The sequence below is a fragment of the Panthera onca genome, chromosome F2, assembly GCF_046562875.1.
Source record: "Panthera onca isolate mPanOnc1 chromosome F2, mPanOnc1 haplotype 2, whole genome shotgun sequence".
Taxonomy (NCBI): domain Eukaryota; kingdom Metazoa; phylum Chordata; class Mammalia; order Carnivora; family Felidae; genus Panthera; species Panthera onca.
In genome coordinates, this window is record NC_138356.1 from 65,963,077 (window position 1) to 65,987,617 (window position 24,541).

The 24,541-nt window shown below is 42.3% G+C and overlaps 1 long non-coding RNA gene across 1 annotated transcript in view; it reads right to left on the minus strand.

Annotated features, from left to right (window-relative positions):
- LOC132664458 (uncharacterized) overlaps positions 1 to 24,541 on the minus strand; it is a 119,722-nt gene that overhangs the window by 3,383 nt on the left and 91,798 nt on the right. Inside the window, exon 4 of the long non-coding RNA XR_009603682.2 lies at positions 9,182 to 9,240. This is a non-coding gene — a long non-coding RNA (uncharacterized LOC132664458). The remainder of the gene's footprint in view (positions 1 to 9,181; positions 9,241 to 24,541) is intronic.

The window sequence follows — 24,541 nt, forward strand, 5'->3', positions numbered from 1 at the left end:
ATATGGTTAATTGATAGAGATCACAGTCATGCAGGACACAAGTCTCCATCAGTTTACAAATATCTTAGTAAATTATAAGAAAAAGCAGTCTTATCAATAGCCTAATCTCCAGAAACCTACAGACTCCGTTTCCTGGAACCCCTAATATCACGCTCTGCTCCATAGTGATGCAGGGAACTAACGCAAGAAGGAAATGGGAGGTAAAATTAAATGTCCTTATAACCTGCAGCCCATTTACAAATACTTGAGGTGAATACAGAGTATACCATTTCTCCTGGAACCCCCCACTGTCCTAATGTTAATGCCTTACTGGGAGGGGGGGGGGGGACAACTTTAGCTTGACAATAGCATGGCCTCGGGTATCTTAGGAGTCCTATTTAGCATATCAAACTCTTTCCAGAGGCCTCCTTCTTGCCTTTACCTCCCCCCAACTCCACAGTATATAACCAGTCACTCTTCACAACTCCAGTGCAGCTTTTCCTGCCCAGGGGTCCTATTCCTGTGCTTTAATAAAATCATGTTTTTGCACCAAAGACATCTCAAGAATTATTTCTTGACTGTCAGCTCTGAAACCCCACCACTCCAAAACCTCATCAAAATAATGAGAAGCTTGCTATTAGGTATATTGACAAATAGTTCTTGATCTCCTACTATGTGCTAGATATTATCTTAGGGACTGTACATAATGCAGAGAAAGTTTCTCCCCTAATGAAGTTTACATTCTGCCATGTTGTGTGTATTATAATTAAAAATAATATTTGGTCTTTGTCCCTGGTTCCTGGCATGTAATTCCCAAAACCCTTGGATTTCCTCAGTGGTAGGATTGTGTTCTGTTATTCATAATGATTCCCTTTTGACTATAACTGAGTTTATGCTAAGGAGGTGACTCAGGATTGGGGCTGGTCACCAGAAAAAATCAACCACAAGATTAGAAGGTTAGAAATTTCAGCCCATACCTGAAGGATAAGGTGGAGGGGGCCGGGGGGGGGGGGGGGGGTTGTTGCTGAAGATCAAGTTCAATCACCAATAGCCAATGATTTAATCAATGGTGCCTACAATAATTAAGTTTCAGTAAAAATTCTGAAATGATGCAGCTAAGGGAGCTTCTGGGTTGGCGAACATGTCAATGCTGGCACAGCCTATGCATCTCCTCCATTTAGCTATTCCTAAGTCGTCATATCCTTTATAATAAGCCAGTAATTATTAAGCAAAGCACTTTACTGAGTTCTGTGAATTATTGAACTTGAGGGGAAGCTCATAGCAACTCCTGAATTTGTACTCAGCCAGGCAGAAGTGTGTGTAGCCTGGGAACCCAATTTTCAGCTCTCATCTGAAATAGAAACAGCCTCATAGGACTGAGCCCTTAACTTGTGGGGGTCCGCATTTACTCCAGCTAGTTAGTGTCAGAAATGAATTAAATTATTAGATACCAGTTGGTATCAAGGAATTGGAGAATTAGTTGGAGTTTCATAAAAACCACAGTGTGTATGTGTAATTGTAGCAGGATTCTAGCACAGGGAGACAGGACACTGAGGCTTTTCTGTCCAGGAAACAAGTTCATTCATTGTGCTGGTACGGGCTCAGTGGGTTCATACCCAAAAACCTGAGCCCTGACCACAGCGGGGTGTAGCCTTTTATACAATTTCTACTTTTTTGTCTCCCCTATATGGTGACATATAGTCTGACTGGACACAGTCCAAGTTATAGAATCGTGTCAGAGCTATGCATACGTTATAGGAGCTGATTGAGCCACGTTGCTTCCTTTGTTCTGAGGAGACTTCCACCACATTCCTCAGGGAGGGACTCTACCACATTCCTCAGGGTGGTGACAAGATACAATAAACAGTGAGATGGACAGACAGATGAGAGAGATAGGACTCACTCGTTTCAGATAATGGTAAGCCCTCTGATGAAAAGGATAGGGTAGTGTAGGGGAGGAAAAGAACTTTCCCTCTACCCTTGTCAGTTCTTATTTGACACCCCTGTAATAAAAGACAGACTTACAAAAGCAAATCAAAGTATACATGAGAAATACCCAGGGACTAACTCCTTGACGTGGCTTAGAATTCAGACTTAAATACCATCTTCATGGGGAAAGGAGAGCAGGATATAAACTTTTTAGAGGAGAAGAAACAATGTTTAGGAAAGATAAATGGGGCCTTAGAATAGATGGGAGGTATGATAGTTTCTGTCAAAGTTTGGGTGTGGCGTTGACTTCTAAACTCCTCTCCTATCAGTCAACCTTCCCTGGTTGATGAACCTCCTAGAGAGAGGATTTGTAACAATCAAGATCCTTTGGAGGATCTGTCTGTAGGTAGGTGAGCAGAGTTCAGAGAAAACCTGTGCCTGCACTGGCTGTTTGTTAAGTGCCTACGCTCAATCGATATACCAGAGTGGTATGTTTTGAGGTAGCATGCTCTGCTGTTGTTGAAGAATAACAGGTGGTGGCCACATTTGACAGGTTCATTGGGGGAGGTCTCTCAGAAGAGGAAACACTGCTAAATGCAGCAAGTATATGGCTATCACTGAATCCCTACACACCAAGCAATATTTTCTTCATTTTATAAAGAGAGATATGGGGGCAGAGTGAGATTAAATCATGTGCGTGGCCACCCAGCTCTTAAGTGGCAGACGTAGAATTCTTACCTCGTTCTGTCTCACCACCCCAACATTCCTTACCTATTTCAATCTGCTTCTTGCTGTCCAATAGAACGTTCCACAGGGACAGAAATGGTCTGTATCCGCGCTGCCCCCACAGTCTGTATGTGACAACTAAGTACTTAGAATGTGGCTAGGGTGAGAAACTGAATTTTTTATTCTATTTAATTTTAATCATTTAAATGTAAATAGCTATAGGTGCCTCATAATTTCTATCTCAGACCGTGAAGGACTAGGATGTCTCCATTGTGTGACGGCTTGCATCACTTAGGTCTATTTTGCTGACAAACCAGCACATTTTGATCCTACCTTCCTTCTGAGAAAGATGTTGTCATCTGGCAGCAAACACACCTGCTAAAGATTAGCTACAGTAAACCCTCCATAGGCCTGTGTCATTCTAATTAGTCACTGTGTCTCAAAAATACAGGATATTAATTCTGTCTTTATTTCTTTTTATATTTTACATACATGTTTTTTAATGTCGAAAAAAGGCCAGTGTTTCAGGCACACCCAAATGCCAGAAGCCTATTAAACCAAAGGTGCAAAGGAGAAAAGCTGATTGAGACCACATGGCATTTTCATAGAAAAAATCTTAGAGAAAAGAAAGGCAGCATGAAGGAAAATCCTCTGCCTTATCCAATGGCTGCAACTGTAGCAACTCAGGTTGTCAGGTAAACTCACAGACAGCGACCATGGATGAGTTGACCTACTCTTTCGGCACTAAAACCTAAAGCAAAAAGACCAGTGTTGCAATTAAAAACAACAACAACAGCATAGTCTAAAACCAAGCTCTGGAACCTTCTCCATTCTGACGGACTGACATGAGTCAAGCTATGGGGACACCAGAGCTAGCTCAAGAAGTGGTTAAAAATACATGCTATGGGGTCACACAGACCCGAGTTTCGGATGCAGCACTCTGCTCCTCCCTAACCCCCATCTCCTCCTGAAATCACACACTCTGGGACATTGCCACATTTTGCCATTTTAACACTAATCCTTCAACATCAGATTGCTAATCATTTACCCTGGGGGATTCCAAAAAAGGGAAGGCAGGTCCTTACTCTTGAGAAGCTTTCAATCTGGTTGACGGTATGTAGCCAAAACATAGCAAACAAGCTGAGATTAAATGTTTGCAGGCAGTGTGGATTTGTCGGTAGGAACAGGCATTTAAAGACAGGATCAGTACAAGGGATAGTTTAAAACAATAAACATTTTGTAAGTAATCTTGTTTCTCTTTTTCACCCTAGCTGCAGAAAAGCTCAGAACCAGATCCGAAGTTCAATTATTTCAAATACAATATCCCATGAAGTATGCATGCTTGTGGTATCACCATGCCCTTGGAACTGTGATTTTGGGGGCGGGGGGTTAATTTTCAATTTCCATTTTATATTTTTGCTATTATTTGTTCTCCAAGTAACAGACACCTTAATGAAATTATCTGAGATATAAATAAATGATAATATAGACAGAAACTGAGAGGCTAAGAGAAAAATTACCAGGTGTACTCACAACTGCAAAGAAAAGATCTTTCCCCTCCCCCCGCCTTCCCGAAACCAGCCAGGGCGTGCCCAGTTGTAGTCTGACATAAAGGCGGGAACCAATCAAGTTCTGCTGAATGGTTTGAAACAAAGGCGGGAACCAATCGAGTTCTGCTGAGCGTTCAAATTTAAATGTTAACCAACAACAGCTCTGTAACCTCTAAAAAAATCCCTAACTTGTTTGTGCCTGTCTATAAAAGAAGCTGTAAGATCCTTACTCGGGGCCTCTTAGCGTCACCGGCAACGAGTGCGCCGAGGACCGGGTTCGAACCTGCAATAAACGACCCTTGCCGCTTGGCTTTGACTCTGGACTCTGGTGGTTTGTTTTCGGGGGGTCTTTCGAATCGGGGCATATCAAAACCATCAGGGAATACCCATCTTTCAATTTATATACTTAAAAGGTATACTATACTTATGAAATGTTTGAAGCAACTCATAAAAGTGCACACACTCCAAAATCTGACACTTAGGCAAAAACACAGAAGAGGAATTAAGTAAAGAAAGCAATGGTAACAGAGATTTCCCGGTGCGTGAGAATAAGAAAATACTATAATTGCCCAAAATGTATTCTCTAAATTTGATAGCAGCTCATATTTGAGAAAAGAGAAAAAAGGAGGGGAAATGCATTATTTTTCAAAGACCATATATACCAATATGGCCACCCCATACCAATCTCAGTGAGAAATCTTTGAGCACATATTGAATACCCATGACAGGCTGAAGAAGAAAATTATAACTCGCTACACCAGGAATTCACAATGAAGCAGAAAATTCGGCAACTTACATAAGCAATAATACAGTTTCAGTGCAATAGCACTACTCCTCTGAGAGGCAACACACAATTACTGAAATTTCCATGACCCCAATCTCCTACTTTACCTGTTTTCTGTCATGTAACCCTAGCAACCAAACGAGGGGATTATTTCTCTTCCTCGTTTCCCAGAGTAGCTATGGTGGTTTTCACCGAAAGAAGTGCCGTGGGACTGGGGTCCGAAGGGATGAGTAGAAGTACCCAGTGTGGGATATAAGAAAGATATTCCTGAGGGGAAAATAGCCTGTGCTATTGCCAGGCACAGACATTCATAAATCATAGCATTTGTGGAAAGCATGTCGTGCCCTGCAGCTTAAAAGTACAGAGTATGAAGGAAAGTGGTAGAAAAGGAGATTAAAAACAAAGAAAATCATGATGTGTTATATTTCCTTGCACATGTATTGACTTCATAGTTCAACAACGACACAACAGTTATTGCACATGTCAAAAATCAACATTTGAAATCCAGAAACCAGAGGAAAAGACTAAAATATACTCATAAAATAATTCATTGTACTAAAATATTCGCCATATATGTATACACACACAAGAGATGAATATCCATAATAAAGTGTTTCTCATGCGTACTTATAGGCAAACTATCCGAAGAGGTAATTCGCAAGTGTACCAACTGCCAGCTAATACATTAAAAGATAATCAGCCTTATTAGTAATCATACAAATTTAAATTCAAACAATTAGAAACTCTTTTTACCTAATAGATGGACCAAAAAAATAAAAGATTAATATACCGTAGGGGAGGCAAAACTTCAGCTCCACCCATCTTAAGTTTTTAAGCTGGGGCTCTTTAACGAAGTGACAAATCAACAAGAGAAAAACATTTATTAACTCATGCAGTGCACATCTCCTGGGAGGAACTTAGAGGAACTCAAAGAGGCAGCCCAGGATTTCAGCATATATAGTATCTTCAACTAAAAACAATAATGTGTAGGGAAATGATAGGTCCAAGTTTTAGGCTTCCCCAATGACAAACTGTGGGATGGTGAATATGTGGGAGGAAACGAATGAAGTAAAGTTTGTTTGCAGATTCCTCTGGTGCGCTCTCTGGACTATAAGAACCTGTCTCCAGTAAAAGGAGAGTTTATATCTTGCCTCTACACAAAGGGGAGCTTTGCTCCCTTTTAATTGCCTTCAGCTCAAACAAATTTTTATGTCAAAGAGGCATATTTTGGGGTGACATATTCTGGTTTTCTTCAATATTATTTTCACAAATATTGTAAAGAAAAGGTCACTTCCTTTTTTTAAGTTTTATTTATTTGTTTTTGAGAGACAGACAGAGAGAGTGAGTGAGGGAGGGGCAGAGAGAGAGGGAGAGAGAGAGAGAATCCCAAGCAGGCTCTGCACTGTCAGCACAAAGCCTGATGAGGGGCTCGAACTCACACACCGTGAGATCATGACCTGAGCCGAAACCAAGAGTCGGACTCGTAACCGACTGAGCCACCCAGGCACCCGAGAAAAGGTCAGTTTCTTTCACTGTTGGTGAAAATATAAACTACTTCAATATTCTGCAAGAGTGCTTGACGTTATTCATCAGAATTTACAAGGTCGATCCTGTAAGATGAGTAATTCAACCTCAGAGAATCTGTAAAATCCATCCTACCAAAATACTTTCACTTGGGCACATAAATGTATACATAAGGATGTTTGCTGCAGCATCATTTACAACAGCAATAAGATAAAAACAATGGAAATACTTATAACTCATGTTACAGTCATGTTACAGCTACACTATGGAATGCAGTGCAGCCTTGAGAAGAAACTACCTTTTAAAATGAAGAACAACAAGAACAACAAAAAACGAAGAACATTTAGGGGCACCTGGGTGGCTCGGTCAGTTAATCATCCAACCTTGGTTTCAGCTCAGGTCATGATCTCACGGTTTCCTGGGTTTGAGCCCCACATCAGGCTCCATGCTGAGACAGTGCAGAGCCTGCTTGGGACTCTCTGTCTCCCTCTCTCTCTCTGCCCCTCCCCCACTCACACTGTCTCTGTCTCTCTCAAAATAAATGAACACTTTAAGAAAATAAATAAAATAAAACGAGGAACATTTATATGTATCATCCTATGTACATTTATATGTATCACTACAATTAGTGCTGAATGAAAAACACTAATGAGTAGTATTTATAGAATGAATATACTCATGGTTCTTGAAAAACTAAATGTGTGTATATTTACAAATGTAGGCACAGAAACTAATGAAAACAAGTATGGAAGAATAGATAATGAAAGGTAAAGTCCCCATCTCTGCGGCAGGAATTAGCTGGGGAGCCCTGTGAAATGGTGCATAAGGCAGAAAGAAGAGCAAAGGGAAAAGAAAAAAGACTTTACTTTTATTCTCTATGCTTTGAAAGCACTTTAATTTTTCTATGATTAAAATGCATTCATGGATCTTACTTTTCAAAATAAAAATAAATTAAAAGTACTTATATCACAGTGTGAACATGTCACCATCATGGTCATCCTGGATTACCAAGGCAACTGCATTGCCCAGACTGGCCAGAACTCATTCTGATTTAGCCACTCCAAAGAAGCTCATCTAAGCACTTCTATATCCCTTAAGAACCATAGATTCTCAGAATTCTAATGTATTTGAAAAGCCATCTACTCAATCTCTTATTCAAGTGCTGGAGGCCCCTCTTGAACATCTCTGATCTCCCAGCTTTTACTAGATTCCTCTTCTAGTGACAAGAACCACTGCTTCCCATGGCCTCCTATTCCATCTCCCAGCATCTCTGCCAGAAAGACCTCCCTTGTATTAATCCAAAATAAGTCTCCATCCCTAATCCTGTGTGCTCTTCTGAACAGCTTGTAAGTCTCTCTTCCCTGAGGAGGAGAGAGGAGGTCAACACTATCTTCCCCAGGTGAATTAGACGAGCTTTCTCTATACTTAATGTTTGTCACACCACTAAGCATGCTGTATTATAATTGTCTGTATACAAACAGACTGAAAGAACTGAACATCAAGCACCATATTCCAAGTACCGAGATCAAGGTCAGGCTCATGGGAGGTTTTCAGGAAATACTTGACAGATATGAGGATGGGTGGATGAATGGATGAATGGATAAATGGATGGATGGATGGATGGATGGATGGATGGGTGGATAGACAGATGGGTGGATGGATGGATGCATAGATGGATGGGTAGATCGATGGACTTTTTAAGTTATTGTTTATTGAGCACTAACTTTATGCTTGGAACTCACTCCATCTGCTAAACAAACTATGAAGTAGGTATTACTATAATTATCTCCATTTTACCACTCAGGAAACAAAGGCTCAAAGAGTTTTGTTCTTTCTAAATAAGGCCCTATATTTAGCAAAGTTGGAATCTGAAATTTGGATGGATGATTACAAAGTTTATACTTTGAACTATTTCATCACAGTACCATGAATTAATGAATGAATGAGAGAATGAGTGAGTGAACCAATCTACCAAACAATTTCTTATAGAGTCCCACTGTTTCAAAAATTCTCCATGTGCTTTGGAATTGTTGTAGTTTTCAAAAGGACGTACAGCTTTGATTGGGCTAAGAACGCTTGCATTCAATCAGTTCAAAAAAAAAATTTTTTTAAGGAAAAAGCCATCATCAACCAGCCATTACTCTCTATTTTTATAGGAGGTGTGAAAGTAGACAGGATTTATCTCTAGCTCACCACTTTGAATTTGGAACAAACCTCAAATCTCATCGGTGGGAATCTGACAGGTACAGCAGTGGAGTGTTAAAACTTACATGAACTTTATTTAAACTTCATTTGGGTTCCTCCCTTATTTTGGAAAGCTTTACATCAAATTTTATAACAAAAGGAGAACATGCAATTTAAATTAAAGAGTTGGCGGAGGTTTGGGTACTTTCCAGCCTGAATTAGCAAACCCCAAAGGCCTCTAATTAGCTTTTCCCTCTGTTTCTTCTTAGTCTGATCATCAAAACCATGGATGAGAATAAAGCAAATCAGCTAAACTGCCTACTCCTCCTTCAAGATGTAAGTCTATTATAGACGAAACATATCTTAAAGGACATTTTGCAAATACTTCCCAAATCTACTGGGATGGCCTAATGATCTTTATTCTAGTTTGTCCCATTCTTATAACCAAGCACAGTAATTCTACCCACAAAAACGTAAGATAATTTTAATATTGCACAGATCCTACCTTGAGAAGTGGCTTTCTTGTCTCCAATAGTGGCTGTTCAAAGTATACTTTTTGTATTCCTGAAATACAGAAAGATAAGAAACGATTTACTAATTTCAGCCCTGTATTCATTCTAATGGACACACTAAAAGATACATTTGGGGCAAGCAATGAAAAGCTGTAGTTTGGAAATTCACCTAAAAGACCTATAATCACTCTCTTAAAAATTCATCATTGGTTTTGTTTGTTTGTTTGGCTATACTTACATGGCACATACATATCTGACTTTCTCTAGAATGTCCAGGAGTCTCATTGTCTAGTGAAAAATACACAGATGGGCTCTTGGTGCTTCTGGTTCTAGGCAACATAATAGAGATCAGATTATGTGTTTGCCTCATTTTTCTTATCAATGAAATGGAGCTTCAGTGACACTCAGATTGGGATAAAGATGACTACCCTAAGACTCTCCTTCACTGTGGGTTTCCATAGTGGGAGCCATGGGCCCTGTATCATCGTCCCTATGGTTCCCTCACTCCTCTACCACCTGTTCACTATCAACCACACTAGCACACCAGAAACAGTTATACTGGAAAGGGGAAAGTCACCATGCTGGCTCAGGGAAGCTCATCCAAGCTCAGGGAAGAACTGAATCAGTGGATTACAGATATACCTGCCTCTATGTGCCATATGTAACAGATTAAAGCAATTCATCATGTATTTATCAATACTTCTAATTGGCTTATGTTTCATACAAATTTATAAAAATTATTTTTATGAACTATATTATCATTTAAATGCTCTATGATAGCTAACTCTTCACTGGATCCTATCTTAAAATTTTTAAAAGGCAAATAAGGTGGTAAAATAGTAATGTATCAAAGTCAAATACCTCTATATAACTCAATGGGAATGTGACCACCAGGTAAAGAAGAAAGAAACATGCTTCCCAGGTCACAAATTAGTTCTGCCTGTAAAGATTCTGTTTCTTCATGATGAAATAAATAATGATGACATAACAAATGGCATGATCTAACATATAATAATTTAAACCATGGCATTTTATCATTTAATCAATCGAGACTCTCAACAGTATTGTGTAGGTTTACAGAATAGGTGTATATGTTGCAGATAAAGAAACAGAGTGTATCAGAGTGGTTAAGGGTCTTGCACAACAACAAGTGGTTAATAAAATCCACTCCTACTATTTCAAGACCAGGACTTCTTCCCCAATGTCAATATTCTACCCGCCCCGCCCCCACCCCATCAGGAGAGAATCTGATTATGGTGCTATCGACCAAGAAAGGACTCTTAAATCATTCCCACCTTCCAGGAATGATTTTAGAAACATTACAAAAAAAGATCAAGTTTAACTAGCTTGTCTGTTCTGTGCTGTTGCCTCTTCACATAGCTCCCACATTTGAAATGAAGAAATTGAGGCTTAGAAATAATAGTTTTCTGGAGATCCCACAGGTTATATACTTGTATATGTGTGAATTGGGTATCAAATCCAATCTTACTTCAAACCTATCTTACTTAAAACCATGCTGAATAAAATGTAGCAGAGAGCTGGATTTTGAATCAAGCCAATTTAAAACTCCAGCTCTACCAACTACCAGCCATGTGACTTTGGACTCCTAAAAGCCTCAGTATCATTTGCCATAGATATTAAATGAGATGGTGTATACAATATAGTACCTGTGGGGAAAAGAGTAGCTAGTATTATAATTGTGATACATCAAACTGCTTTAAAGGAATGTATCATGAACCACAGTATTTCAGGCACCAGATTTGAGATGGAGCTGAGGGGTCCTCTCAAAACACCAATATGCACATCACATAAAAAAATATCTCTTCTGTAAGAAGCAGTGAGGGACAGAACCATAAACACATCTCCAGGTTCATTAAGCCACCACCGTGAGCCACCATCTCCTGTCCTGGAGCCCAGCTTCTTTCCTGTTTAGCAGTCCAGTGATTTGCTCTATCATGAAATCACTGCTCTGGAACATGTGTAAGGCTACCAGTTTGGGAAGGAGGTTGAGAGGTGGGGGAGAGTGGTAAGCATAATAGTGCATACCAAACCAGTCCCTACAGTCAGGCTTTATGCTTGAAGATGAAAGCTTTCCTCTGAAGAGGTCACCAGAATGGCTATTGGCACTAACAATCAAAGGATAGTCTCATAATATGGGATACACAATGATAGAAGCCTGCTGTCAGAACACAAGAGGACTCAAAGGGAAGGGTGAGCTTCCTCCCAGGCTCCAGAGTCCCCAAAGTAAGAATTAACAACAGGGAAGAAGTTCCTCATTATCACTTGTTCCTCCTACATCCTTAACAGCTAAAGGCAACTGATGCCGATTCATCATGCCAGGAAAGCCTTGCCATGGTCATCCTCCAGCCTCTGATGGAAATGGAGAAAGCTCTCACAGATTTGTGTGGGAATCCCAAGATGTGTTAACTTGGATGAGTAAGCCCTCTAAGTCTCAAGCTTCATCTAGCAAAATTTGTAGTAAAAATATACTACTATTATTACTATCCACTGTTACTATTCATATTATTTTTATTATCCATACTAAAAGAGACATATTGCTCAAAATTGATTTCTCTACTATAATGATTAGAATATCTCCTACATTGCCCATTTGTACCTCAAGATCCACTCTCAACCCTTCTACTTTGCCCCCCCCCCCAAAAATCCTCTATCAACTGTATCAACATGTTCCCTTGCTCTTAGCTTCCAGTTTTGTTCAACCAAAGTTGAAAGTCGGGAGGATCATAATATCAGACACAGAAGAGAATGAGGTTGGGCTGTTTAGTCTCCTGACATCCCCTCTGCCAAGCCGCTGTGAGTTAGCTATATTCCTCTCCCAAAAGCCACAATTCCTATCAGGCAGCTCTTTCCTTACGTCTCTCTCTCTCTCTTTCTCTCTCTCCAGGTTATGGTACTCATTCTTTTCCCTTTTGCCTTTTCATTCCTGGGAATGGTGATAGCTCCACGCCCTTGGTAGCCAAAGATCCTGCAGTATGCCTTGTTGTTTCCTTAAACCCTGTTTACACCTTTATAAACAGTTTCTGTATTAAATGGTCCTCAATTGTCCAACTGGAATGAGCCATCATTTTCCTATTTTCCTACCAGGGCCTTGACAAATACAAACATTAACTGGCTAATTTGCATAATATAGCAGTTCATCTTGCTAGGGCCAAGATATGGAAGCAGAGCATCAATAATTGACCTCTGCTTTTTTCATAATTCCCCTCTTCTAAGTCACCATCCACTAGTTCCTTTCAGTCATGGAGATCAACCTTCTGTCCCCTAACCATGGCCCAGACTCTAAACTTCTGTTCAGTTAACTTTAGCCTAAAATGTGACTTAACTTTTTGTAGTTCAATCATCTGTTGTATCTCTTTTTTCTTTCTTTTCTAAATAGTCCTTCTACTTCCTTCCATCTGTGCTTGCCTATGCTAGCCATTCTCCCCTTCTCCCTTGTTAATAGGACTCCAGTTTGGTGCTGGTATGAGGCACTGGTATACTCAGGGAAGATGGTTCCAGATGGATGGATCATGATTGGCCTACTCCAGCCATTGTAACCCCTTTCCTCTCTTCCAGTGACTGTTAAGGTAGTGGCCACGTGACAAGATCTAGACTATGGCAATTGAAAAAAAAATCTGCAGAGGGATAAGGGAAGCAGTATTTTAGGAGAGATGTTCCTTCCTAAGAGAAAGAAACACAGGAACAAATGTTCTTTTCCTTCCTTCTTTCCTTCCTTCCTTCCTTCGACTTTGATGTTGTTATTGGAAGATGGACATTTGGAGCTTAGTCAGCCATCTTTTTTACTGAGAGGGGAAGTCAACACAATGGGAGAGAAGCTGATCCAGAACCTTGACATCACTGAGCTTCTGAATCAGCCATCCTCAAAATTTCTCATCCTCTTCCAAATTTCTCATTACATGAGATAATAAACTTATCTACATTAACCACTTTTATTTGATTATTCTGTTACTGATCACCAAAAGGATATTAAATGACATTCTACACCACACTAGCTGAATTCCCACTATGCAGGCATATTCCTCTTATCTATTTCCTCTATTCAAGGCAGCTGGCAGTTCCATAAAACATCAAATGTGTCCTAAAATTCCTAAGAAAAAGAATAGCAGTGGGGGACCCATGGGGAGTCTCCTTTATGCCAGAACCCACAGTCCCACACAGGTAAGACTCTGGCTTCCTATTCCAAAGTTCAGGATCTTCAAATCCTTTATCTTTCCTTTTGAGAAAATACAGATGAGACCTTTCTGTTCTGCAAATATTAACATCATACACCAAAATCAGGGGCCAGCAGTGGCTTCATATGATTTTATCTACAGGTAGCATTTAGAAGTTTTTAAATAACTAGAAGGAACTCATCACAATGGGTAAGATTAGAAAAACAGTGGACTAAACAAAATAGAAGTGTATCTCCTTTTCATGTGAACAAAGGCATGTGTGGAGCCTTCATAATTGGTAGGCCCTCCTAAGTTCCTTCTGGCTGATTGTTCTGTTATCTGCAACATGTACTTTTATCTTGCACTCTTAAGACTTCTGTTCCAGTTCCAGCCACAATTTCTGAGTTCACAGTAGGAAACAGAGAGATAAGCAGACACATCCTCCTCCTTTAAGGACACTTCATAGAGTTGCAAATCCAGTCAAAGCTTCACTTCAGGGCTGGATATTTTCTGTTTGTTTCTCTATCACATCCACTCTCCACCCTTTTCTACTCTGTTTTGTGCCTTGAGGAGTTTACCTGAATGGATGACATCAATGGGCTCCCTTGCTCTCTGCCTTTTGCTGAATGTAGCCAATGAGAGATACACTTAGGAGATGATAAGGTGGAAGATGAGAGGTTGAGGGAGCGATTTCCCCAGTTTGCTTCCTTCCAAGTGGCTAGGGGTTGGCTCTCTCCCTCCCATATAATGCATGAGTGGGAATTGCAAACACTAAAGGGTACACTGTCTGTAGGGAATATAAAAGCCATAGTAAAACCAACTAAAGGTCAACTTTTTATTATGACTGTGCACAATTCTAAACAATGCCAATGATGACACACTCTGCCTGCCAGGACAGACCACTCCCACCATCACTCCTCCCTCATGATAGCCACCGCCTCTCCCAAAGGTCATGGCTCCTGTCAATCATCCCTCTCCATGGTGATTTTCTCTAGGTTTGGTAACCTAGGAGTGGCACTAGTTGTCTGCATATGCTCCTCTGAGTTTCCAAAACTCCTACGCGCAACTTTGTAACAAATAGTCACTTTATTAATTTGGCCAATTCCCCAATATGAAGGTGTCATATATTTATTTCTCGCTGGCACCCTGGCTGATCCCACCCAGAAATAAGGGAGTCTTTATTCTGAAGGAGTCATGAGCCAAGATAAAATTTAGAAGTTCTTCACTGAGAGAAAAGGATAAACTAGATATTGGGAAAACAGCCTCCACCATCCTCATTAATGCTTTTTTCCTTATTTGAACTTGGAGATCACAGATCTACAAGATAAAATACTCTTATGATTATTCCCAGCCAAAACGCTCATTCCTCTAACCACTTTTTCTGCTTCCCTCCAAGGAAAGTTTCAAGAAAACAAGCTAGTTGGGAGCAACAGAATCGTACCTGCAGATAGCTGTCCTAAAGCCAAGTAGAAGGAATCTGATTCAGTCCTGCTTTCCATCTACAGGTGCCCTTCAGTAGAGGCTATACTCACAGCATTGAACAACCAGCCTACCAATGAGAATGGAACCCTGGCCAAGTGGAACAGACACTGTCTTGTGTGCTATTCCCATGCATATCTGTTGGATATCTGTACTTTGCCTAGGAGAGCTAAAGGGATGGCAGTTTGGCCTCATCCCTGTACCCACAGACTCTGGGCACCTTCTAATCCCCGTGTCTGTTTTATGAAGTCAGGCCTGTCTATACTAGCCCATCCTTGGATCCTGGGCTGGATCAGCTTCACAAGAGGAAAGCCAACTTGACAGCTCCTATTTCTTAACCATGAATTCCAGCCAGCCCTCACTTTTAGCTTGTCAGCATCCACATAGCCACTTCCTTGCAGTACTGGTCTTATTGAGGGAAGACAATGTTTACAGGAATAAAATGGCCTAGGATGAACAATTAATTGGAGAACTTTTGTCTCCCTTCTTAACCCCCAAATACGGTAACTAGTAAATTTGGATTTCATTGTCTTATTATAAAACAGTCTGCCCTGAGAGAGCATTTGAAAAGAGTCTCCACAGGCAATGAGATATGCTTTTCAAAGCCTTGTGTCACTGTCATGGCAATCAGCAGACAGGCCTCTATTGTGCAGGAGCCCTGCTGCAGGGCCCAGGGAGCAGGACTTCCTGGGAGTGGGCTGCTGTTGTTGGCTTGTTGCTACAACAAAGCCTCTGAAAGAACTTCCTGGGGGGCCAATGTTCAAAGTCCTCACAAGTTTGAATACAGGTCTCCATTCTCCTCCCTGTGCTTGACTGGAAATTCCTAGCTTTTCTGAAAGAGAGACAAAGCCTTACATGGGGAAATGTGGAGGGTGAGTTTTGTTTGGGCTGGTTGTTTTCCATCTCTGTGCCAGATACTCCACACACAAGGTTCACCTTGAACCTTCAGAAAAGCCCAGCAAAGTAAGCGTGACCATCCTCATCTATAGAAAAGGAAACTGAGGCTCAGAGATGTAAATAACCATGTGGCCCCTCAGAAGCCGGGAAGCAGCCGAGCAGTGACTGGATCTCAGGCTGGCCTGACTCTAAAGCTCCAGTCTCCATCTCTGTTAGCACCTTTCCCAGAACTGCTCAGCAAGCCAGGGGTGAGACCCCATGAATACAAACCCTCAACTCTGGCCTCCACAGCAGACCAAGTTGCTGCCTTGGAGTGGAAGAAGATCATATTATCATGGTAGCGGCATGACAATGCAGGCCAGTTGCCTGGGCCGAGAGCAAGGTGATCATCAGCAGAGGATGGGGTCGTGGGATAAGATGGGTTTATCAATTATCGTTTGCTGTATGACAGCATGCTTCACAACTTAGTGGGGTAGAACCACCACAGTTGATTATTTCTTGTGATCCGTGCTTTGACTGGCAGTGCTTCTGCTCCATGCCATGTTTCTCTAGCATCACTCAGGCATCAGTATGATGTCTGGGGTGATTTGGAAGTTCCCAGAGGCCTCTCTCAAGAGTCTGGACCTTAACGCTGGCTGTTGGCTGTGGGGCGGCAGTAGTTTGTTAGGTGGTTGGTATTTGTGTGTGGAATTTCGGCCTCCAGTATCTCTGCACATGTCCTCCGTCTCCAAGAGGATATAGCCTAGACTTCCTTACAGCATGGTGGCTCGTTCTAAGTGAATGCAAGTAGCAGCAACCAGCTCTCCTAAGGGCTAGTCCCAGAGCTAGCACAATATCTCTTCTGCCACATTCCATTGGTGAAAGCAAATCACAGGCCAGCCCAGGTTCTATAAGAGAATTAGACTCCATATCTAAGTAGAAGGAGAAATATGTGCAGAGATAAAAGAGAGGACCTACTAGCAGCCATCTTGAGAGAAAATCCACCACAGCGAATGTATTTAAGATTCTCTTTCAGGAGAAATATGCCCTGCCGAGGCAATGGAGAGAAGTATTTCTTTGCAGCTGTGGTGAACGGGCGCCAGCTAGAATGCCAATGCTGATTGGTCATGGCTGCCTGGGGTTGGTATGCATGGAAGAGGATTCGGAGGTAGCATCTGGGTCCAGTAGGAAAAAGTCCCTCAACTGAATCATCTATCCATCCATTCCTCCTTTGTTTCAAAGATATTTATTGAGTTCCTGCCATGTGCCAAGGACTCTTCTAGGCGATGAGAGCAAAGCAGTAAAAACACACACAAGCACTACATCCTTTCTCAAGGGGTTGACACATCCATGGAGGAGACAGGCAATAAATAAATAAATATAAAATATGTTAGGTAGAAATTAGTCCTAAAAAAGAAAATAAATGTGTATGAAAAGTAATAGGTGTATTAATCATGTCTTTTTATTTTCTGTGTTTCTAATACTTGACAATTTGGAGCCTGGTTGACCCTGGAGAGACTGTTCTTTCCCAGTCTAGCCAATTCCTGGACACAGTAAGGGACTGGCCCAGGGGCATGCCTTTCATATGCAAACTCACTCATCCAGAGCCCACAGGCTCGCCTCCCCACCCCCACCCCACTCAGGTACCAGACAATCGGGGAGAGCCCCCACACTCCAGAGCCTGCTGAAATTATTCAAACTAGCCAATCCTAAACCTGATGACCTTGCCTCACCTGTTCCTTCCCATGGAAACCACAATAAAGGTTCTGGCTCACATTGCCCCTACTCCCCGTCTCCTACCCACCCTCATGATTCCCAAGTGGCCTTGTATGGCATGGAATGCCCCTTCCTCTTGAAAGTGATAACAAAACTTCTTTTCAATGGCAAGCGTCTCCTGATCTGTTGATTTCACCACACCTGAATAATAATAAAACCTATATTTAAAATAAAAACAATAAGGATCTTTCTAATAAGGCAATATATGAGCAGATGCATGAAGACAAGAATTCAGCAATGAGGGTAAGGTGGAGAAGAACATTCCAGAGAGAATGGTAAATGCAAAGGTCCTAGAAGTCATTCTCAGGATATTTGAGGAATACTGTGGCTGCAACAGAGACAGCAAGGGGGAGTGCTGAGAGATGAGACCTGGGAGGCAGCGGAGGCAGAGAATGAGGCTCAGCCATGGGGAGCAAGGGGTGTTTCAAGCTACTCTGTGCGGGCGCTGCCCTGTAGAAATGCAGGGTGAGCCGTGGATACGAGCCACATACGTGATTGAAATTTTCCAGTAGCCACATTTTAAAAAGTAAAAAGAAACAGGAGCAAACAATTTCACTAGTATATATTATTTATTCCAACATATCAAAAATATTATCACCTCAACCTATAATCAATATAAAAATTATTAATGAAAAATCTTACTCTTCATACTGAGGCCTCAAAATCCAAGTGTGCATTTTATCCTCACTGTACATCTCGCTTCAGACCAACCATGTTTCAGGTGCTTGATAGCCCACACGTGACTAGTGGTTACCACACTAAACCACGCTCTTCCGTATCATCTAGACCAGTATTTCCTAAACTGGTCTGTCCCAGAAAACTGTTGTTATTAATAAATACATTGAGAGAACAGACAATTTTCTCTGTGCTCGCTATAAACTGAATATCTGTGTCCCTCTGCCCTAAAACTCATATGCTAAAATTTAATCCTTAATGTGACGGTATTTGGGTGGGGCCTCTGGGAGCTTATTACATCATGGGGGTAGAGCCCTCATGAATGAGATTAGTGCCCTCATCAATAGATGAGAAGGCCAGCCTTCCTAGGTGAGGACACAGTGAAAAGACAGCTATGAACCAGGAAGAGGACTCTCACCAGACAATGTATCTGTCAGCCCCTTGATCTTGGACTTCCCAGCCTTCAGAACTGTGAGAAACACATCTCTGTTGTTTATAAGGCACCAAATCTATGATATTCTGTTTTTTAAAGATTTTATTTATTTACTTTGAGAGAGCGAGCATGAGCGGGGGAGGGGCAGAGAGAGATGGAGAGAGAACCCCAAGCAGGGATTCTCTGCCAGTGCAAAGCCCAATGTGGGGCTCGAACCCATAAACCATGAGATCATGACCTGAGTGGAATTCCAGAGTCAGAGAATTAACCACTGAGCCATCCAGGTGCCCCTACAATATTCTGTAAGTGACCAAGTGCTCAAACAAATAAAAGCAGAGAAAACACTAGTTAAACAAATTGAAAATTTTTCTTTGAAAATGATTTTCAGCTGAAAGAAACAGCAAAACTGGGGCTATGCCCCCTTGTTCACTACACATTAGACAGACCCAGGATTAGAGTCCAGCCGGACCACTACTAGCTGTGACCTGGGTGATCCACTAAACGCATCTGAACTGTGCTTTCCATGTATCTAATATATAGACCTTAACACCTATGCCACCAAACTGTTCCAAGGTTATATGAGAAAGTGTCTCCCTAATCTCAAAACATTTTACAAATGTAAGAGATTGCAATTACTGCAGCTGCTGCCTCCAGGTGAGTGCCAGAGACAGAAATATTAACCTTACACAACAGGCAAGCTGTCCATGCAAAGGGGAGTGGGGTGGAGGAACCGCTAAGCTGGGGAAAGTGCTAAGGAAAGAAGCATCTGGACGCTGATGCCCAACTCACGTCAGTGGTCTCTACACACTTACATTGCTTACTGTACCAGTCAGGGTCCCAGAAGAAAGCAGCACACTCTAAATCATTTGAAGACAGGACCGTTTTCAAAATGTAGCATGTAGAGAAACTACATGAGGAAACGCAGTACCCCAGGACTAGGGGCTGTGAGGGCTGGTACCACCCTTAATCCTGAAGGCACACAGGGCAGGGGCAGTAGATAGAATCTGGAGGCAGAGGGAGCCGCGTCGAGAGACTCGCTAGATGTGACCCTCAGTTCAGGGACACAACCAACCCATGGGAACATGTCAGGGAGGGAGCAGATGGAATGAATACCCTGACCTCGCTCTCTTTCCTCCCTTCGGTAATCTGCCAGGAATCCACACTGGCCAAATCCAGAAATCAGAGGGCAAGGAAATATCGACACGGTTCGTGCAGAGGCACCTCCCAAGGCAGAGTAGAGGAGGGTTCCTCCTTCTGGAGGGCATCTCTGGAAAAAACACAAAGGGCATCTAGCACCGTCTCTCCCATATATAGACAGAATGCAGGCACATTTGGAAAGGCAACTGCTGCTTTTCTGAGCTCAAAGGAATTTGAAAATCCTGGGGCTCTCTTGCCACCATAGGGGAAAAGCCTATCTGAGAACGAGAACAAGCAGGGGTAGGCAAAGCCGAGTGATGGAGGAAAAGAGAACTCGGATGACACACTCTAAACCCCTGAATCCATCCATACATGAAGCCACACAACCTACAGTGAGCCGTAACTGAAGCTAGATTCACCAGTATTATAGGCTGATAGAGTATATTTTTCTTAAGCTAGATCACATCGCCTTCTATCACTTGAAACTAAAAGATTCCCAACTGACACTTCTTACTGTAAATGAAGAAACCGAAATGCCAAGAAACCAATTAACTTGAAAAAATTCACATGTACACTAAATGGCAGAGCTGTGATTCTATTCCAGTTGAGCTCCAAAGTCTGTGCTCTCCCCTGCACCCCACAATGCCCTGGAGCCTCTTGTTCTCCCGACCCCTGCCACGGACGGTGATTTTCAGACATGCACGATTCTACTTGGGCCACAAATGCCTCTAGATTACAGACCCCACTGGAGCTAGAATTCCCACGGCTCCTCCACCCTCTCTGGCTTCTCGCACTTCTTTGTCATGCACCTTACATCGTCCTCCTCTCCAAAAGCTGGTCTTCACAATCTGAACAGCTCAAAGAAGAGAGCTGTGACTATGTCGTAAAGAGAGGAAAATAAATCTCGCTGATTCGGGATACAACTCAAAGGCAAATCTCCACAATAGCCCTTGGAGTAAATGACAAGATCCATTCTCACCGATGGCAGAATGCCATGTTTTGACAATGGTTTCAACATGAGCAGTCTGCTGGGAGGGCGGTCTTGGTGATGCTTCTTGAAAATCCTTTTAAAAGATGCAGTATGCTTTCCCACATGCCCATTTGTTCAGAAAAGGGAGAAAATGTCACACAGGAAAACTGAGATGACTTTTGAAAACCTGAACAATGACAGCCATTGATAAAAGCATGAATGTAGTGAAAAAAAAAAAAAAGTAACACTCCCTTCTCCCTTGGTAGAAATTTCAAAACACATTATGTTCTTGGCCGTGGAGTACACTCTGTCTTGGTAACTGGATCCTCACCTTGTAGGCAAATCAGCCAGACAAGAAAAAGACATAAAACAGAGTGGGGAAACAACCCCTAAAATTCCTCCCAACACACATGCACACACACATGCACACACATGTACACACACAATCATAAACACACACACCAGGAAACTTACCCAAATGCAGCAGAAACAGAGAGTGCACTGGCTTTGGAGACAGAGAACACTGGGTATGAATCTTGACTCTGCCACAATACAGTATGTGAACATATTTAACCTCCCCAAGCCTCATCTGTACAATGGAAATAATAACCTACCGCTTTGGCTTGAAGATTGTAGATGGCTATATAGATTCAGTAAGATGACATAGCTATTGACCCATAAATCATAGTGATTGTTAATTACTCTCCTTTGGAACTGCTCAGGTCAGGTCTCCCTCATAGGTCTTCAAGCACGTCATAATGGTGAAGCTTTGGTTTCAGACAAATCAGGGTTCCAATCCTGATTTAGTCAACTCCTAACTGTGACTTAGCACAGTTTACCGGTTAGCTTTTGCTGCTTAAGAAACAACCACAAAATCTCAGTGGTATTCAGCAATAAGCACTGATTTCTCCTGAATGGCTATGGGTCAGCCAAGAGTTGGCTACTCCAAATTAGACTAGGTGGCTCTTCTTCTTCCCATAGCACTTGCTCACACACCTTCAGGTTGGCCAGGAAAGCTTTTCTGACGTGGCTTTGCTCCACACATCTCCCTTTCCACTCCTGGGATCAGCAAACTATATTTATCAGCATCTGGGCACGTTTTCATGGCAATGGTAAAAGAACCAGAAGGCAAGCAAAAACACACAAGGGTTCCATGGTCCTAGCTAGGTACTGGCATACCATCACTTCTGCCAAATTCTGTTAGTCAAAGTTGGCTCACACCCAGACCCAAGATCAAGGGGCTTCAAAATACTCCTATCCCTTTAGTGGGAGGAAGTGCAAAAGTTACAAAAGGGTAAAGAATCAGTGAGGATAATGTAATCTGCCTCAGAATAGCTACATAACCTGTCTTGGTTCCTTAATCTGTAAAGTACAAAGCGGATTCTATATTTTTTTGAGAGAGAACAGAGGAGAAGCAGAGAGAAAGAGAATCCTCTCTGGAGGCTGGGGGTGGAGCCTGACATGGGGCTTGGTTTCAGGACTGTGAAATCATGACCTGAGCCCAAATCAAGGGTCAGATGCTTGGGGCACCTGGGTGCCTCAGTAGGTTAATCGTCCAACTCTTGATTTCAGCTTAGGTCATGATCTCACAGTTCATGAGATAGAGCCCCACTTCAGACTCAGCACTGACAGCACAGAGCCTGCTTGAGATTCTCTCTCTCTCTCTCTCTCTCTCTCTCTCTCTCTCTCTCTCTCTCCCCCTACCACACATGCTCTCTCTCTCTCTCTCAAAACAAATAAACATTTTTAAAAAATAAAATAAAATGAAACCGGCTTTAAAAAAAATAGTCGGCCACCCAGGTGCCCCAAAGTAGATTCTTTTATATATTAATGATGTATGTGTGGGCCCACACAGTGGACAGCACAGTGCCAAGCTCATAAAGAACACTGGATAAATGTTGGCTAATAATAGTAATCAGTGTAGTGGGAGTAGAGTAATACCCTGTCCCCAATTTTCTATAGTTTTCTGGCCTGCTTTACCCACTCATTCATTTATTAACTCTAAATAATATTTCTTGACTATCCATATAATTACCATGTGCCAGAAACTTTCTCAGTTTGCTGACCACACAATAGAGTGATTTCAATTAATATTTTTATGGCATTTTCACACCCACAGTCTTATCTGATTCTCATAACTACCCTTTGCTGTAAGTCTTATTATCCCTATGAAATAAAAGGTGGTCAGCACCTTAGCTCAGGCTAAGTATCTCAATGATCTTTGGCAGACAAGCAGCAGACAAGAGGTCACAGCACCATGAGGTCAAGATTCTGTGTCCAGGCACTACCAGGCTTACTTCAGGATGGGACTGCCACTTGGAATCCCCTTCTCACCCAGAATTCATGGATTCTAAAAGGTTTTAAGCAAACATCACAGTATCCTGTGCCACGTGGTGGCATTTTTTTCTCTTATTCACTTACTTATGAAACAGTTAATATCTGGCTTATGTTCTGAAGGATGATGGGCTTTATCCTGGAGAAAGAAGAAATGGGAGATCAGAGAAGGACTGGGCGTTACAGAGAGAAGTACAGCGTAAGCAGAGGCAAATGCTGGGAAACTTCAAGGTATGCATGAGAAAGTGAAGAAGTTTCATGAGAAGGCATTCATTTCAAGCCTGAGATGGAGAGAAATGACATCGGAGAAGTAGTCTGGCATTTGGTCAGAGAAGGCCATGTAGGTCATGCAAAGGAGCTTGGATGTTAGATTATAAACAGTGAAGAGTGGCTTGAAGGCTTCAAAAAGGCGCATGATGGAGACAAGTCTGAACTTTCCAACAGGCTGTGTGCCAGCTGTGCTGGTAAGAGCTCTGAAGAGTATCCCATCGTCATAAGAAAACAACCGGCAGGTATGCCACTTGGCTACACTGGAGAAATGAAGTGGATGGAAGAGCTGGTAGGGTTGGGGTCGGGCCCACCCTTAGCAACATAACAGGTGAGGGGAATAGTTCTACAAGCACGAGAGAGGGAGGGGCCTGAAAAATCAGAGTTGCATACAGCAGCCCTGAATGGCCAGACTGCAAGGAAGGAAGGAAGGAAGGAAGGAAGTCTGGAAGGCATTTCACCACCCCTCTCCCTACAGGTGAGAAAAATCATTGCCTACAGAGTACATACTCCGGTCCCACAGGAGCTTCCTCAATGCCAGCCCTGTGCCTGCCTCACCCCGTCCATACATCCCACCTCCTCTCAAGTCACATAGGGCACCTGAGTACCTATGGTGTGCAGGTACTTCAGAGGTCAGAGGACCAGAGACCTTGGGACATCCTGTTACTAAGGAACCCCTGTCTGTCTCAGTGACCCCAGAAACTACGAGTAGCAGCATCACTGCTCCTCTTTCTTGGCATGGCCCCCAGCAAGCCCTTCTCTCCTTGTACTCCCTGCACTCTGGGCCCCCATGCAGGCCAAGGAGACAAAGACACCAATGGCACACAGAACCATCATCAGCTGTCCTAAGAACAGATCCCAGGATCCAATGGAACATCTGTGAGTGAGGCTAAGGCTAATCTTCTAGGAGGAGATACTGAGATAAAGAGAATGAAAGACCTCAGGAAACCAGACAAAGAGTGGCTAAGGAAGCCCAGCCTAACCTTCCAACCTGTCCAATGGATACTACCTTAATGGTCCAACCCTTCCTGTCATAGCTTTAATCCTCACACATCTTAAAAGCCCCCTGGAAGCTGTCTTCTGCCTTCTGATCCGAGTCTTTACTGAATGAAGGAGTCTTCAGTCTGACTCTGGTTCATACTTAAACATCAATATGTATGACTTTGGCCATGCATTTCAAGGTCTCTAGGACTATTTCTCATCACTAAGGTAAAAGGCTGTTAACATCACCAGC